Here is a 17,289-nt window from a genome sequence, read left to right as displayed (position 1 = left end):
ATCGATTGGTTGGATTAGATTCCGAGCTGTGGAATACTTGACCCACTCTTCTTCTTCTTCTGAAAAGCTTTTGTTATTGAGTGGTTGTATTCAGATAGCAGTGGTTTCTCTAGCTTTTTCTCCATGCTTCTAATGAAAGTTTGAAATTTAACCTTATCAAGTAGTGGATCTTTCTTCACAGGAGGCTTTGGTGTGAAGTGAGCTTTAATCTCAGCATCCACTATTGCATCGATTTCTACATCAGTCATCTCATAAGCTTTCTTAGGCTTTGGTTGCTTCTCCTAATGACGCAACTGCTTGTTCACTGGCTTGTTTGCTAAGAGCAAGAGCCACACGCCGGTCGATTGCTTCCTCCATTCTTGCCTCTGTATGGGGACCACACTTATGGGGACCTCAGGTATAGGGACCACGTTGTCATCAATTTTAGAGCTTTTCCGATTTTGAAAGCTTATTGGGATGTTATCCCTAACAAGAAATCCAATTTGATTCACCAATTTGGTCTTAGCATTGTCTGGAGCAGTTGGTTCACCCTCTTCATTAATTTCCGTGATGATGATACGTCCCTCTAGCTTCTTCTTCGGGCCTCTTTTCCATTTAGGCCCGCTTGATCTAGATGGCTGAAAATGAAAGAACTATTAATTCCCAATAATCTTGATAAGTATAGAATTCAAATCATGCTTACGCATACTAATTGCTATACCTCGCCTTGTTGCCCATCATTGCCTCCCTCGGCAATTGGTTCCTCCTCATTGCCATCACCAGACATGTTGAGGTAGATGTCAGTCTGGCTATGATCAACCTCTTCGTTTGGTTCATCGTTTGTGCGACCTTGAGCAATCAAGTCCATTAGGTATTCCTCGTCCAATTTGGCCTGCTCATCCTCTGATCGTGACACTGTAACTAATATAATATAAAAAGTATTATTCTAAGAAATAGTAGAAATCAACAATAAAAAGAATGACTAAAAAAATCAAACACTTGGTACAATTTGTTATAATAAATGACTTAAAATTTATTTACAGTGAATTGTGCATCATTTACAACCATCATAAAAATATTTTCTAAAATTTTATGCACAATTATTACAAAAAATGACTAAAAATGAATGATTAATAGTTATACATTTTTTAACAATAAATGACTATAAAAAGAATGAAACACTTATACAATTTGTTACATTTGTAATATATTATGCATTTTTCTATAATTTATTGAACAATTTGATGAATTTCTACTATAAATGACAACAAAAATATTTACAACGACACGTAGTTGTTCACCATCATCAATTTTTTTAGAAATTTATACAAGTAACAAAGTAATTTTCACTTTTTTGTAGGTATTTCTAACAATTAATAAGATACAATAAACATGGCATAACCAATGTTGTACAATTTACAATCAATAGGATTTTCCAAGAATTTTTCTATAATTTCTAGCTACTTTCATATATTCCAAAATAAAAAAGGAAAAAAAATTGACGTCAGGCGGACACGAGCTTACATCAGCAGAGAAGACGCGAAGCCCGCAGCCGGCCATATGGTACAGGCGTGAGGGAGGGGGCAGCGTCATCGTTGGGGGAGAGGATGCCTATGGGGAGGTGGAAGGAGTGCGCGAGGAGGGCTGGCAGTGGAGTGGCCCTAGGCGGTGGTCAGCGTCAGCGTCGGGAGAGAGGACGACGACGAGGGCCAGCGGTGTGGAGGGTGGGGCCAAGGGTCGGGGGTGGTGCGGCATGTCATTGAGGGAGGAGGCCAGTGAGGAATGCCTACGACGGAGTAGCTGTGGAGGCTGTTGGGCGTCGTCGTCAAGAGAGGCAGAGGGTCGGCGCGCGGCACCGAACAGGATGGCGTGACAACGGCAGAGGGCGTGGGGGCGGCACCGGTCAGCGGTGGGCATGCGTGGAGTAGGTCGGGGAGGACACCGGTGGGGAACAGGAGGAGGGCTCGCTAGCGGAGAGTAGTGGGGCTGGTGGGCGGCCGGGCGGCAGCAACAGAGCGTGTCGGGATGCCGATCGGGGCCGGCGCGTCAGGGCATCGGTCGGGGGCGGCGCGGCGTCATCTAGGAGGGGCGCGGTGGTGGCGGCGCACAATGATGGTGCGGGCACGACAGCGTGGAGGATCCGGAGCAGGCCGGCGGCGTCGTCGATTGCAAAATTGAGCTAAGTGCTGGGGGAGGAAGACGGTGGGGTTTTCATCCCCTCACTCTTTAGTACTAGTGCTAGCCAGCACCCAGTACTAAAGGTCTTTAGTACTGGGACTAGCACCAGTACTCAAGGCTACCCCTTTAGTACCAAGCCTAGCCACCACCCGGTTCTAAAGCGGGGCAGAGCGTGCCAAAGCGAAAATGCCCCCCCTTTAGTACCGAGTGCTGTTATTACTCGACACTAAAGGGCTTTGTAGCCTACTGTTTTGGCTTCCCGCCTAAATATCTTTTTATTTTTCTTTTTTTTACAATTGCTATTGAATTAATTTATTGCATAGTAAACCAAAAACATTCATAAAAATTGCAAAAACAATTTGTTAGCTTGATGTTGATCAGATATATACTATAAAAATATTAGATGCATTTAAATATCAAATATAGTAAAATTATTAATTTTAACTTAGTAATAGGTTATAATGGTCATAATATTTATGTTAGCTTTAAAATTCAAAAAAAAAATATTTTGACCATGCAAAAATTTAGAAGAATAGTGCCTGTAGTGTTATTAACATGTTTACCATGACTTAATCATGTACTTGTTTAATATTTAATGGTGCTACAAAAAATGGAAATAGTTAATATTTTAACCATGCAAAAATTAGTTTTTGTTTACTAGGGTGAGATTTTTGCAAATAGCATTGTTAATAAACCCATGGGATACATGACATATCATTACAATACGTTATTACATTAATTGTTCCTTTGTTGATAACCACAAAACACAACATAATGGTTCCAATACATTACATGTCATCATCTAGCGGAACGTTAATAACCTTGCTCTTGATGAACGTCTCTTGGTTGTGAACGTGCCGTAAGTATGGAGCGTCCTCTTTGGCTAACAGGATGGTTGGGTCAACATTGACTAAAAATGGAGGAAGATCATCGAACTGATCCTAATCTTCTGAAATGTCAGTCTTGTCCTCAACTCCAACAATTTTTTATTTTTCCTAGAAGAACTATGTGACGCTTTGGATGGTCATCTAACTTACTAGCACCCTTCTTTATTGGTTTGCTTGACATGTCCTTCACATAGAAAACTTGAGTCACATCATTGGCTAGGATGAATGGTTCATCTATGTATTCAATCTTGTTGAGGTTCACTACTGTCATCCTATAGTTGTCTGTCGTTACGCCTTCAGTAAGTTTCACCCATTGGCACCGAAATAGAGGGATTTATTGTTGCCTATTGCATCTATACAGACACCAATATTTTGGTTTGTGCTCTTTTGGTCTTGAGCTCTCGTGTAAAATGTGTACCCATTTATCTCGTATTCTTGGAATGTCGATACTGAGATAGATGGACCCCTAGCCAACCATGCTAGTTATTCTTCAATCGTGTCATCACCCATTAGTCATCGCCGCAACCAAGAGGCAAAAGTGTCAATGTGTTGATGTGTAATCATGGCCTCAATCTTCTCTTGGTTTGAGGACTGTACAATAGCCTTGTGCTCCTCCATATATGGAGCCACTTGGGATGATTTTTGAAGGACCGTGAAGTGTGCTTTACGCCATGTACTCTCATTGATGTCCATCCGAACTTTCCTCCCTACTATACCCTTTCCCTTGAGTCTCCCCTCATGGCGTGATACAGGGACTCCAATCGAACTCAGGTCATTAATAAAGTCAATACAAAACTCAATGACCTCCTCTGTTCCATATCCCATTGCGATGCTTCCTTCTGGATGGGCACGATTACGAACATATTTCTTCAGAATTGCCATAAACCTCTTGAAAGGGAACATATTGTGTAGAAATACAAAACCAAGAACAAAAATCTCTTCAACAAGGTGGACTAGAAGGTGGGTCATGATATTAAAGAAGGAAGGTGGAAAGACCATCTCAAAGCTGACAAGGCATTGCACCACGTCATTCTACAGCTTTAGTAGGCTGTTTGGATGGATTGTCGTCTAAGAAATCATATTGAGGAATGCACGTAGCTTCACGATTGCCATTCTCACATTCTCTAGTAGAATATCTCTCAGTGCAACAAGCAACAATTGTGTCATCAGGACTTGGCAGTCATGTGCCTTTAGATTTATGAATTTCTTCTCTTTAATATTTATTATTTCCTATATATTTGAGGAGTAGCCTGATGGGACCTTGATACTATTCAAGCAGTCAAACATGCTTTCTTTCTCTTCCTTGTTGAGAGTGTAACTGGAAGAATGCAAGTAATGTCCATCATCTCTCTTTTCCGGATGTAGGTCATCTCGTTGTTTCATACGTTTCAGGTCCCGACATGCTTCAATTGTATCCTTTGCCTTTCCATATGTACCTAGGAATCGAAGCATGTTCATGCAAAGATTTTTCGTCAAGTGCATCACATCAATTGCATTACGGACCTCAAGGACTTCCCAATAAGGTAGCTCCTAAAATATAGACTTCTTCCATATGGGTGCATGTCCGTCCTCGTTGTTCGGAACAGGTTGACTATCAGAGCTCTTGCCAAATACTAAACCCATATCCTTTATCATAGAAAATACATGTTTACCACTACGGTCAATGGGTTTAGTACGTTTTTCTTCCTCCCCTTCAAAATGTTTCCCTTTCTTTCTTAACAGGTGCTTAGTAGGAAGAAATTGACGATGGCCTGAATACAGGACCTTCCGATAGTGTTTCAAATACATGCTGCAAGTATCATCTAAACAGTACGTGCAGGTACAATATCCCTTGTTTGTCTATCCTGATAGATTATCAAGCGCGGGCCAATCATTGATGGTTACGAACAGCAATGCTCATAGATTAAAATTCTCATTTTTCTCCTTATCCCACACACGTACACCTTCTTCCTTCCATAACACTAAAAGTTCATCAACCAACGGTCTTAGGTAAGCATCAATATCATTGTTAGGTTGTTTTAGGTCTTGGATAATTACCGGCATCATATTGAACTTCCGTTTCATGCACATCCAGGGTCGAAGGTTGAACATATATAAGGTCATAGGTCAAGTGCTATGACTACTACTGAACTCACCGAATGGATCGAATCCATCCGTACTTAAACCAAACCATATGTTTCTTGCATCCTTTTCATAGTTGGGAAATTCTCTATCACCTGTTCTCCCCTAGGACCCATCAGCGGGGTGTCTGATTATTTCATCTTGCTTACATTCTTTTTTGTGCCAACGCATCAACTTTACATGTGCCTTGTTTCTGGACAAATGCTTCAAGCATGGTACTACAGGAAAATACCACATTACCTTTGCAAGAACATTCTTCTTACTAACCTACCCCTCAACATCATTGGGTCATCTTGCCTGATCTTATAAAGCAGTGCTTCGCATAGAGGATAAGCCTCCAATTTCTCGTATTCCTCACCGTGATTCAGGATACAGTCATTAGGACATGTATGTATCTTTTGTACCTCCAAACCCCCAGAGGGCAAACAACCTTTTCGCTTCGTACATTAAGGACGGCAATTCATTCCCTTCGGGAAGCATCTTCTTTATGATTTTTATTAACTCATCAAAACCCTTGCCAGAAACTCTATTTTTTACCTTCCATTGCAGCATTTCTAGTGTGGTACCCAACTTTTTGTGCCCCTGTTTGCAATTTGGGTACAACAATTTGTTATGATCATCTAACATACGCTCAAACTTTTTTGGCTCCTTCACATTCTCGCAGTCTTCCTTTACATCTCGCAACACCTGACCTAGATCATCGGTAGGATGTCTGCAACCATCTTTTCTTTAGCCTCGCCCATTGCAACATCTGCAAAGGCACCTCCTTAAGTCCAGTCAAGAATGCAGTTATCATCTTTTTCATCATCATCATCTTCCATCGTAACTCCTCTTTCCCAGTGCTTGGTCCAAATGAAATAGTTAGGCATGAATCCCGAACTGTATGTGTGGGCGTGAATAGTCTTTCTGGATGAGTAATCCTTCTTATTTTGGCAAAATTGGCATGGACAACAAATAAAACTAGACGGGGGCTTGTTGGACTCTGCCAAATCGAGAAAACCACTCAAGCCATTAATGTACTCCATGGAGCATTTGTCCGTGTACAACCATTACCGATCCATCTACAAAGTATTACCGAACCAAAGATATTCTGATCATCCATAGAATTATACATGAATATAACAAACATGATACAAATTTCATTGATCTTAAATGTTGCTGAAAGTTTAGATAGAAATACACAAATTTAAATTTCAAACCCAAACAACATGATACACTACGGAAAACTCAAATGTTGCTGAAAGTTTAGATAGAAATACACAAATTTAAATTTCAGGCCCAAACAATATGATACACTACTCCAAACCATCCACTAAGTACTATCTAGGAAGACTTTAAGCATCCTTGGGCGGCGAAAATGAAGTTTTTGCTGACCCAGCCTCATCCTGTGGTTTATTTGTGCCTCCTGCGATAGTAGTACTTAGTAGACCTGAAACCCCCGGGACTAGCGGTGGAGCTTAACGACAACCAAAAGGAGGTCCTTGCCTCGCCGCAACAACATCTTCATGACATCTTTCCAAATAACGAAGCATTGCTCTCTCCCACGTGCTCATTTTCTTCGGCTTATCATGAGGGTCAACTATGGTTTTCCCCTTGCCGCGAGAGAAACGACGATCGCCCCCACCATCGCCACTACCTCCAGCAGCAGTAGCCATCTCTATGTACCACAATTTATTTAGGTCCTATTTGAAAATGACTAAACTATGAACAAATTATATTTTTTCTCTACAATTTATTTAGCCTAAACATAACATATAAATGAAAAATTTCTCCATTGTAGCTTATTCTAAAAATGACTAATTACATACCTCTATTTCATCTTATTATCTCTATGTACCACAATTTATCTTGCTCGTATTTGCAAATGACTAAAATACGAACAAATTATATTTTTCACCATAATTTATTTAGCTCATATTTGCAAAAGACTCTAACCTCATATCAATTTCTTTGACTAATACGAAACATAGCATCCAAAAAATTATAGCTTATTCTAAAAGCCACAAATATGAGCTCTAAATAACACATGCATATAAATGAAAATTTTCTCCATTGTACCTTATTCTAAAAATCACAAATTACTCTAGCTCTAAAGCATAAAACTTAGTATACCAATCATGTATCAAATGAGGATGAAGTTTCTAACCTTTAGAACACTTGAATGAGTGAAATCCCCACGAAATGGTAAAAAATCTGGCAGCACATCCCCTATTTCGCCATGAATGGTTGAAGCCCGTGTCGGGGATAGATCCTCAGTACCCGCAACGAAGGAAGAAGGTGGAATCCTACAAGAATTCCTCTGTAATCCTACAAGGACTCATACCATGTAATCCTACTAGGACTCCTTGTAATCGACTAGTAATCCCGCCCTCTGGAGTATATAAAGGAGGGCAGGGGTACCTAGAAAGTGTTGGCGCTAGAAATCGGTCAACCGAATCCCAGCGTCCGACACACGACCCGGGAGAATCTGCTTAGCTCCTGTTCGGGTGATTGCCCTGGTGCGGTTCGCGCGGCGTGCCAGCCAATCTGACCTGTTGATTGGCAAGGGAGAATACGTGTCAGGTCCAGAAATCCCGATCGGCTCGATTTCCGATCTCGAGATAGCTTATCAGCGAATCGGCCGATTTGCCGTAATAAAGAAATCAGCTATAACGTAACCGATTACTGTAGCCTTGTAGACAGAAAACTACTAGAGTAATCGATACAACGCTATGATAACAACACTAGGAAAAGATCTAATCGGCAATAGATGAATTTAATAGCAGAATGTAAAGAGAGCCGAAACTACCGATTCCTAGCTAGATAACTGGTGATAAAACTAGAAAGACAGGTAAAACCTATGAATCTAGCAAATATCGATAACTAGTGAATAAATCTAAACGAAACAACAGCGATACGCCCGAAGTTAAAGCTTAGATATTACTAGATAAGCGAAACTTACAGAATCGGCCGGAGATCAAACTGATGCAGCCCTGCCAACCCGCACGAACTCGTGAAAAAAGAGAAAAGTAATGACGAAGTCGCCTGCTTGAAAGTAAGTACAAGGAAAAAGTAGTTGGTTGTATTGATTTGTTGATGATTACAGATTTACAAAGGTAGCTATTTATAGCCCCGTACAGATGACTTATTAACCGACTAGAATTCTATCCCTAATTCAAACAGAAAACGAATATTTACAAGCACGATTCGTGCTAGGTTGGTTACTCCACGCTTCATGGGCTGATCCCCCCTTATCCTTTTATGCCTTTCCAAGCCCATACAGGCCCAATTAAACCAACCTCCGAATCGGCCGATTCCTTATCGGCAAAAGGCAACCGATTGGGACCCCGACACATTCAATCCGAAGCGAGACAGAAGTCATCGGCCGATCTCGCACTGTAGTACCATTCGACCGATTCCCAACTGTGCTTCTCCGATTCCCTCTTTTCTTGGCGCCGATTTTACTAGTGACGAAATCTGGCGTCAACACATGCCCCCCAGTTTCGGAGTAAAACATAGTCTTTTACTTCGAAATTCTTTATATCCTCCCCTCCGAAACGGCCGCAATGAAAATATCCTTCCGTTTCGCGGTCTTCGAGCTGATGATTGCAATCTTTTCGAAACGGGCGCCCACGACAGCCACTACGCCCAAAAAACTCGAAACGCCGGCGCGGTGAAAATTCCGTTTTTACCCTCCTTCAGGCATCCTTTAAATAGTGCTTCACCCCGCACTTCATCTTCAAGCTCACGTCTCTCTCTCCCAGCGCGCGCGTCCTCTTCTTTCTTCAACATTTTTTCCTTGCCGCCGAAGCCTTCTAGCGCCATCCTCCTGTTACTTTTCCCCTTCTCCTCCAATGGCGGCTCCTTCCGGCAGCTCTCCAGCGCGCGACGTTCCAGAAGCAGCACCTCCGGCGGTAGTGGCGACGGCCGTTGCTCCATCCGCAGAAGAAGGAGCTTCATCGGAGATCCCAATGGCGATCCCCATCACGGCCTCATCGTCCGCATCTGCACCGGCGACCACACCGATCACACAGAACTTCATCCCAGAGGTTAATACCGAATCCTTCTTTTATCGGCAATGTATTTACTTTAGATCTGTTTCTTACTTTTTACACCCCCTTTTCCTTTTTTACGCAGTTAGGCATCGCATTACCATCCATCTTACGGGAAATCCCGGCCTTGTTTGTCTCGGACCTATGGGGAACCCAGATCCAATAGAACTTATCAATTTGGAAACCCACAGGATACCCTTCAAACTGTCCGACATGGACTTAGATCAGTGGTTGGGCACTTTTAGGTCCTGGCCGAATGAAACCCCAGGTTGGAGGGAGTGGTACCAACGGGTGGCTGCGTCGAAGAGCGTCTCATGGGAGGAGCTCAAAATCGGCCAGTGCATCAACCTATCCTTGTCCCAGATGGAGAAAAATGAGCTGTTAGTAATAGCGGCCTCTTATTTTTGGTCTGATGCACTCAATGCTTTCTTATTTGGGCACGGACCTATGACCCCGACACTGGCCGATGTGGTTCTGTTGACCGGCCTTGACATTTCTTCCCCGGACACACCCTTCCACCTTCTAGCCGCTACTTCACATCGGCTGGACACAAGGGGAATCGGCGGGTGGAAGGGATTCATCAGGAGTAATAAGAGAACCGGGTCTGTTGAGAATAGGGAGCATACGGCCTTCTTGATGATGTGGTTAGAAAAACATTTCTTCTGCGGAAGAGCCGCTGGCCCGTCAACCAATACCCAGGCTTTAGCTGAAGCATTGTCCAGAGGAAACCATGTCCCTCTTGGGAAACATTTGCTAGGGGCGGCGTACCATATGCTCCATCAAATCGGCATCAGACTATCCAAGGGAGAGCCGATCGGAAATCCAGGCGGACCCTGGTGGTTCATCAACTTGTGGCTGAACCTTTACATGAGCGAGATCACTCAGCAGAGGGTAGACCGTATGATGTTCCCCAACATCGAATCGGCAGAAGACCCCACCGAACGTCGCCGATGCATGTCCTTTGGTGAAGCGGCATCAGCCTTCCCAGGTTGCACGTATTCTGCTACAAAGGTAGCCGAGTACTTTCGATGCTTCTACAACGGCTTTAATGAAGATGCAACCATTTGGTTTCCTTATCAGCGGGACGACCCGGTCTTTGAACTCCCAACCTGCTTTGATTCGACCACTGGCCATTTTGACGAAGAGCTCAACGAAGAGTTAATCAAGCCAGGAATCTTGCCAGCCAACTTCTTCTCGGGGAAAGATGCCCCCACGTATGAGTTATACAACCCTTCCGTTGCAGCACGTCAATTCGGCATGGGTCAGCTGCCGATTCAAATGTATTTTGCTGGCCGAATCAAGTTCAGAGATGAGCTCACATCCGGTCTGGATTACAGTCGGATACGGGACCGGATTCCAGACTCCAGCACCATCGACCTGAACAACTGCTTAGTAGCTCCCTTTGCTGTCCAGCCGTTCAAACTCTGGTGGGCCGATTGGAAGCAATTTCTCTTCTGCAATTCGGCATCGGCGTACTGCAACCTCCTGGATCCAGCCAACATCGACCCGAACGCCGAGGTATTTTCCTTAGCCGATTTTTACTCCTCTTATCGTGATTGAATTCTAATGGTTTTACTTATTTCTTCAGGCCGAGAACCGTACGCCTCCAACACACAGCCGGAGTGGTCGGATAATAGAGCATCATCATCCATACACCACTTATCCTCTCATCGGCTATGATGCTCCGTCCGTAGACGTGATTGCTGGCCGATCGAAACAAGTTCAGAAGAGGATCACCAAGAAGACCAGTCGCCGAGTTCGAGCTCGTACAGAATCGGCGGATCCTCCTATGCTTGTATCGACAGAGACTCCGGCCGCACCACCCTCTCAGGCCGTCCAAGATGCCGATACCCAAGCCGTCGCACAAGCTGGGGCAGCCGCCGCGTCATTGTTATTAGAGGCCGTTCAGGTAAACCTAAGTTTTATTCTTCCCGATTGTTGTTCTGATATTAACCCTTCTTATCTTTAGACTGCACAGAGCACTCCTATGGAAACACAACAATCGGTAGCAACCCAATCGGCCATCGGCGCGCCCCCGCTTCCATCCGTTGAGGTATAGCACTATTCCGCCGATTTTTCCTGATATTTGCATAATATACTTATTCGATTCTCTAATACAGGTCATCGGCACACCAAGCGCTCCTCAACCACCGGTCTTTTCTCAGGGAGTTGGTCCAAGCACCACGCCGATCGTTGTGGAGTCTTCCTCTTCTGATGAACCCATGGCGCAAGCCCCTGAGCAAGGCGTGACGACTTCCCAAATGCAACATGAAGAAATTCGCTTCAAAGTGGTAAGTTATATTCCGGCTTTACTCAGCCGATTTGCTTTTACTACCAGCCGATTCATTTTTCCTTCTTATTATCTCCAGGAACAAGACACCCCCGACAATAGCCTCTTTTCTTTTTCGGTTGCCCTCTCCGACGATGACGAGGTCGCTTCCCGCCAAGTCACCTTGAGTTCCATTCCTAACGACGTCCGAGCCAAACTTGCCAGCATCCGATCCCTCCTTCAAGGGGACATCGGCCGATTAGTAGAAGACGCTTCACCGATTCGGCAGCTCTTCGGTGACGTCAGCGGGCGAGTACCAGAAGAGGCAGAGGAAGCCTTGGCGCCGGCGACATTCATCGAGTCTATGAGGATCCCGGTCTTCAGAGCCCTTCGTCACATGGCCGATCGCGCCAAGCTGGCCAAGACTCGTGAAGAGGAGGACGTGTTCAAGCGTCAAGCTCAAGAGGCGCACCGTCGTATCCACTTTCTGGAGGACTCCCGCCCGGGGATTATCGGTGAGATAGACCGCCTCAAACGTCGGAGGGCGGAGCTGGCCAAGGAGATGGAGCAAGTGACCAAGGCAATCAGTGCCGAAGAGAAGAGGCTTCAAGAACTCCCTTCCGTCATTGCCGATTTGACACGGGAGAGGCAGCGCTTGGCCCACGAGGCCCTAAAACTCCACCGCAGCGCTTCAGAAGTCCCCGGATCGGCGGATGAAGACCAACGGGTCCTGGACTCTGCCGATCAGATCCGGCGTCGGGCAATCGCGGCTATCAATACCCTTCTGGGTAATCTGTAAAACACCGACTATTTTGTACGAACATTTACTATCTGCTTTGACCGTCCTTCGTGACGCCCTTTCTATTTATTACCTTTCTTATTTCCGATGGGACGTACCCTTACCAAATTTCCACGCCCCTTCTCCTTATAAGTACCGGCCTAGGCACTTCCTTCCGAGGGTACCAGTTTGGCTTTCGGTTTTTATCCCCTTGCTCCTCTCGTCGGCGCGTCTTTCTGTCATGTCTTCATCGGCTTCTTCCTCCTCTGTCAACCAGGTGAAACCTTGGCTTTGACTCCTCTTTCTCTTTTTAAATCTTAGGAAGAAAATGCCCCTTCTTATTCCTTCTTTGTTTTCAGCCCCAGCATCTTAGCCCTGAGCTTATACGCGCCATCGAGCTCATACACTCTGAGGACCCATTGTCGTCAGAGGATAAGGAGCTGATCATGGCTTATCGTGACGAACTTTGAGACCACGTCACCGCGGAGGCTCGTGTGGTCTTGGATTTTGTGGAGAGCGATGGTAGCCGGCGATCTCCAACCGTCAGGAGCCATCGTCGTGACGAACTTCAAGACCATGTCACCACGGCAGCTCGTGCGGTCTTGAACTTTGTGGAGAGCAATGGTAGCTGGCGACCTCCAACCGACAGGAGCCATCCGCTTCCTCCGCAAGTCATTCTTGAAGACGCAGCGGCAGGAACTTCGCGCCCGGCCATGGATCGGAGCCACCCTCTCCCTCGTCAAGTTGAAGCGGAGGCTTCGATGAAAGAAATAGAAGAAGAATACCTTCGTCTTATGAACGAGTTGGATCGGACTGAGAGGGGGCGCAAGAAGAAGAATAACTAGTTATTTGTATTTTTTTTTGTTCTAAGGGCGACTTCCGTTTTGTCGGCCGTGTAACCCATCGCCCGTACCGAAGGAATACATCGGCCGATTTGGACGACTATGTGTTTGAACCGTTTTGCATCGGCTGTGTGTGATCGTATTACGGTTAATCCCTTATTCTCCGACCCATATACTGAGGTAGTATCTTTTTAAGTACCTTCCGTTCAGAGCTCTAGTAAATTCTTCTCCCTCTATTGTTTCCAAAATGTAAGCATTCCCTGGAGTACATCTGCCGATTTTATACGGCTCTTCCCATGTAGGGGACCATTTTCCGAATTTAGGATCTTTCGACCCAATCAGCAATACTAACTTCCATACTAAATCCCTAGGGGAGAATTGTTTGACTTTGACCTTCTTATCGTACCACCTGGCTACTTTCTTTTTGTTTTCTTCAATGCTTATCAGAGCTCTCAATCGTTGGCCAGCCAAATCATCAAGTTCCCTTTTCATAAGTGACGAATAGTCATCGGCCGTTAACTGGTCCTGGAGCGAAATACGCCTTGATCCCGCCCTCGATTCCCATGGTAGTACCGCATCGTGACCGTACACCAACTGATAGGGAGACAGCTTGGTAGCCCCATGACAAGTCATCCTGTACGCCCATAGGGCCTCAGTCAAACATAGATGCCACTTCTTTGGCTATTCCTCGATTTTCCTTTTGATCAACTTGATTATCCCTTTGTTGGAGGATTCTGCCTGACCATTGGCTTGGGCGTAATACGGAGAAGAATTTAACAATTTGATTCCCATATCGGTTGTAAATTCCTCAAATTCCCCCGATGTGAACATTGTTCCTTGATCGGTCGTTATAGTCTGAGGAATGCCGAATCGGTAGACGATGTGATCCCTTACGAAGTCGGCCATGATAGCCGATGTCACGGCTCTTAACGGAATCGCCTCTACCCATTTGGTAAAGTAATCGGTAGCCACCAGAATAAATTTGTGCCCTTTGCTTGATGGTGGGTAAATTTGGCCGATAAGGTCTATTCCCCATCCCCTGAACGGTCATGGCTTGATAATGGGATTCATGGACGATGCGGGCGCCCGCTGGACATTCCCGAACTTTTGACAATCCTGGCACCCCTTATAATATTTGAAACAGTCTTCGAGGATAGTTGGCCAGTAATACCCATTATTTCTGATCATCCATTTCATCTTGTGGGCCGAATGGTGTGCTCCACATACCCCTTCATGGATTTCTCCCATTAGAGTCTTGGCCTCCTCTGTCCCAAGGCATTTAAGTAGAACACCGTCAATCGTTCGATAGAACAGATCGTCTTCGAGCAGCACGTATTTAGTAGCATGAAAACGTACTCGTCGTTCCACCTTTTTAGACGGATCCTTCAGGTAGTCGGCAATTTCTTTTCGCCAGTCATCGGCCGCGAGTTCTAGAGCCATAGCGCCTAGAATTGGCCGATATCCAGATGCGTGCTGGGCGAGTTTGTTGGCACCCTCGTTGTGGTCCCTTGGGATGTGCTCGATTACTGCCGATCTGAATTCTTTTAAGAGCTGTAAACAATCTTCGTAATAAATTCTTAATACGTCGTCTTTGCATTCGGACCTTCCAGTTAGTTGATCCACAATAAGCATGGAATCTCCGAAGATTTCAACAGAGTCGGCCTTGACTTCCCTCAAAAGTTGTAGGCCCTTCAACACAGCTCGGTACTCCGCTTGATTGTTAGTAGCGGCGGCTTCTATCGGCAGAGAAAAATCATAGCTTGCCCCCCGAGGCGATATGAGCACGATGCCAATTCCTGATCCGACCCCACATGATGACCCATCAAAATATAATGTCCAAGGTGCCGGCTCTACAAGGGCAATCTCCGGTCCGCAGTGTTGAGCGACGAAATCGGCTATAACCTAACCCTTGACGGCTTTTGCCGATTCATACCGCAGGTCGAACTCTGACAGCGCTAAGATCCATTTGCCGATTCGTCCCTTCAAGATCGGCAGCGATAGCATGTATTTTACTACGTCGTCTTTGCATACGACCACGCATTCTGCCGACAGTAGATAGTGCCTGAGTTTGGTGCATGAGAAGTAAAGACATAGGCACAAACGCTCCACCGGAGGGTATCTTGTTTCAGCGTCCAGAAGTCTTCTACTGACATAATAAATTACTCGTTCCTTGCCTTCGAACTCCTGGACTAGAGCCGACCCAATAGCTTTTTCATCGGCTGATAAGTATAGCTTAAAAGGTTTACCAGTTTGAGGAGGAACCAACACTGGTGGCGAGACCAAATATTGCTTGATATCTTCCAGTGCTTTGCGCTGCTCCTCTCCCCATATAAATTCCTGGTCAGGTTTTAACTTCAACAGTGGTGTGAACGCCTGAATCCGCCCAGATAGATTAGATATGAATCTTCTGATGAAATTCACTTTGCCGATTAAAGACTGCAGTTCGGTTTTGTTCTGCGGGGCCACGACCTTAATGATGGCCGCTATGGTCTTCCGATTGATTTCTATCCCTCGTTCGTGTACCATGAATCCTAAGAACTGTCCGGCGGATACGCCGAAAGCACATTTATTGGGATTCATCTTAAGACCGTGTTTCTTGGTACACTCTAGCACTCTTCGTAAATCGGCCAGATGCTCTTCGTGACCTTTGGACTTGACTACGACATCATCGATGTAGATCTCTACCAGAATGCCAATGAGTTTGTGAAATATGTAATTCATGGCTCTCTGATATGTAGCGCCAGCGTTCTTCAAGCCAAAAGTCATCACCACCCACTCGAACAAGCCAAGGTGACCAGGGCATCTGAAGGCCGTTTTGGGTATGTCTTCTTCGGCCATAAGTATTTGATTGTACCCAGCGTTTCCGTCCATGAAGCTAATAATCTTGTGCCCCGCGGCAGCGTCGATCAGTACATCGGCCGTCGGCATGGGGTAACCATCCATCGGTGTGGCCTGATTAAGATTCCTGAAATCAACGCAAACGCGTAGCTTTCCATTTTTCTTGTACACTGGTACAATGTTGGAGATCCACTCGGCATAACGGCACTGCCGAATAAATTTTGCCTCGATTAGCCGAGTTATTTCAGCTTTTATGTCTGGTAGAATCTTAGGATTGCAGCGCCGTGCGGGCTGTTGGTACGGCCGATACCCAGGTTTTATGGGTAGCCGATGTTCAACAATAGATCGGTCTAAACCGGGCATCTCATGATACTCCCAAGCAAAACAATCCTTAAATTCTTTTAACAAATTTGTCAATTTACACTTGTATTCTGGGTCTAAGTTTGCACTAATATAAGTCGGCCTTAGTTTGGTACCATCGCCTAAGTCTATCATTTCTAATGAATCGGCCGACGTGAACCCGTGCCCTAGCTTCCCATCTTCTCAGGCGAACTGATCCATCTATTCTGAGTCTTCGGAGCCGACTGCTCGGATCGGCTGTAGGCCAAAATCGGTGACCTTCAGGAAATTGGTTTCCCATACTCTGCCGGATATGCACCTGACGGTTTCGCAGCTCCACTGCTGTGTGTCGGCTGCCGCGATGCTGTATGCGGAATCGGCGTTGACCACCTCGATGTTGTCGCCGACCCATTGTACGAGACATTGATGCATTGTTGACGGGATGCAGCAATTTGCGTGTATCCAGTCCCGGCCGAGCAGCATATTGTAGGATCCCTTGCCACTAATAATAAAGAAGGTGGTAGGGAGGGTCTTACTGCCGATGGTGAGGTCGACGCAGAGAGCGCCGCGAGCGTTTGACACGTTGCCCTCGAAGTCCTTGAGCATCATGTCCGTCTTAGTCAAGTCATCGTCGCTTTTTCCAAGCCTCCGGAGCACGGCGTATGGCATGATGTTGACTGCAGCTCCTCCGTCCACCATCAGTCTAGTGAGGGGGCGGCCGTCAACATGCCCTTTAAGGAACAGCGCCTTCATGTGTTGTCGTTCGTCATCTTCAGGCTTCTCGAACGTGGCCATCATTGGCTCTAAAGCCAACTGTGCCGTCTGTTCTTCTATCGCCGATATATCCTGTTGATCGGCGGGAGTCATGAATTCCATCGGCAGTATGAAAACCATGCCGATCTCGGCTGCCGATTTGTCACCCGCCGATTCGTCGTCTCCTTTATCGTTTCTTTTGGGGCGCCACACCCGAGGCCTTCCTTCCTTCTTGTCCGTCGTGCTCTGTTGTTCCTCTTCCTGCTGTTCCCAT

The sequence above is a fragment of the Setaria italica genome, chromosome VII, assembly GCF_000263155.2.
Source record: "Setaria italica strain Yugu1 chromosome VII, Setaria_italica_v2.0, whole genome shotgun sequence".
Classification (NCBI taxonomy): domain Eukaryota; kingdom Viridiplantae; phylum Streptophyta; class Magnoliopsida; order Poales; family Poaceae; genus Setaria; species Setaria italica.
This window is presented reverse-complemented; position numbering follows the sequence as displayed.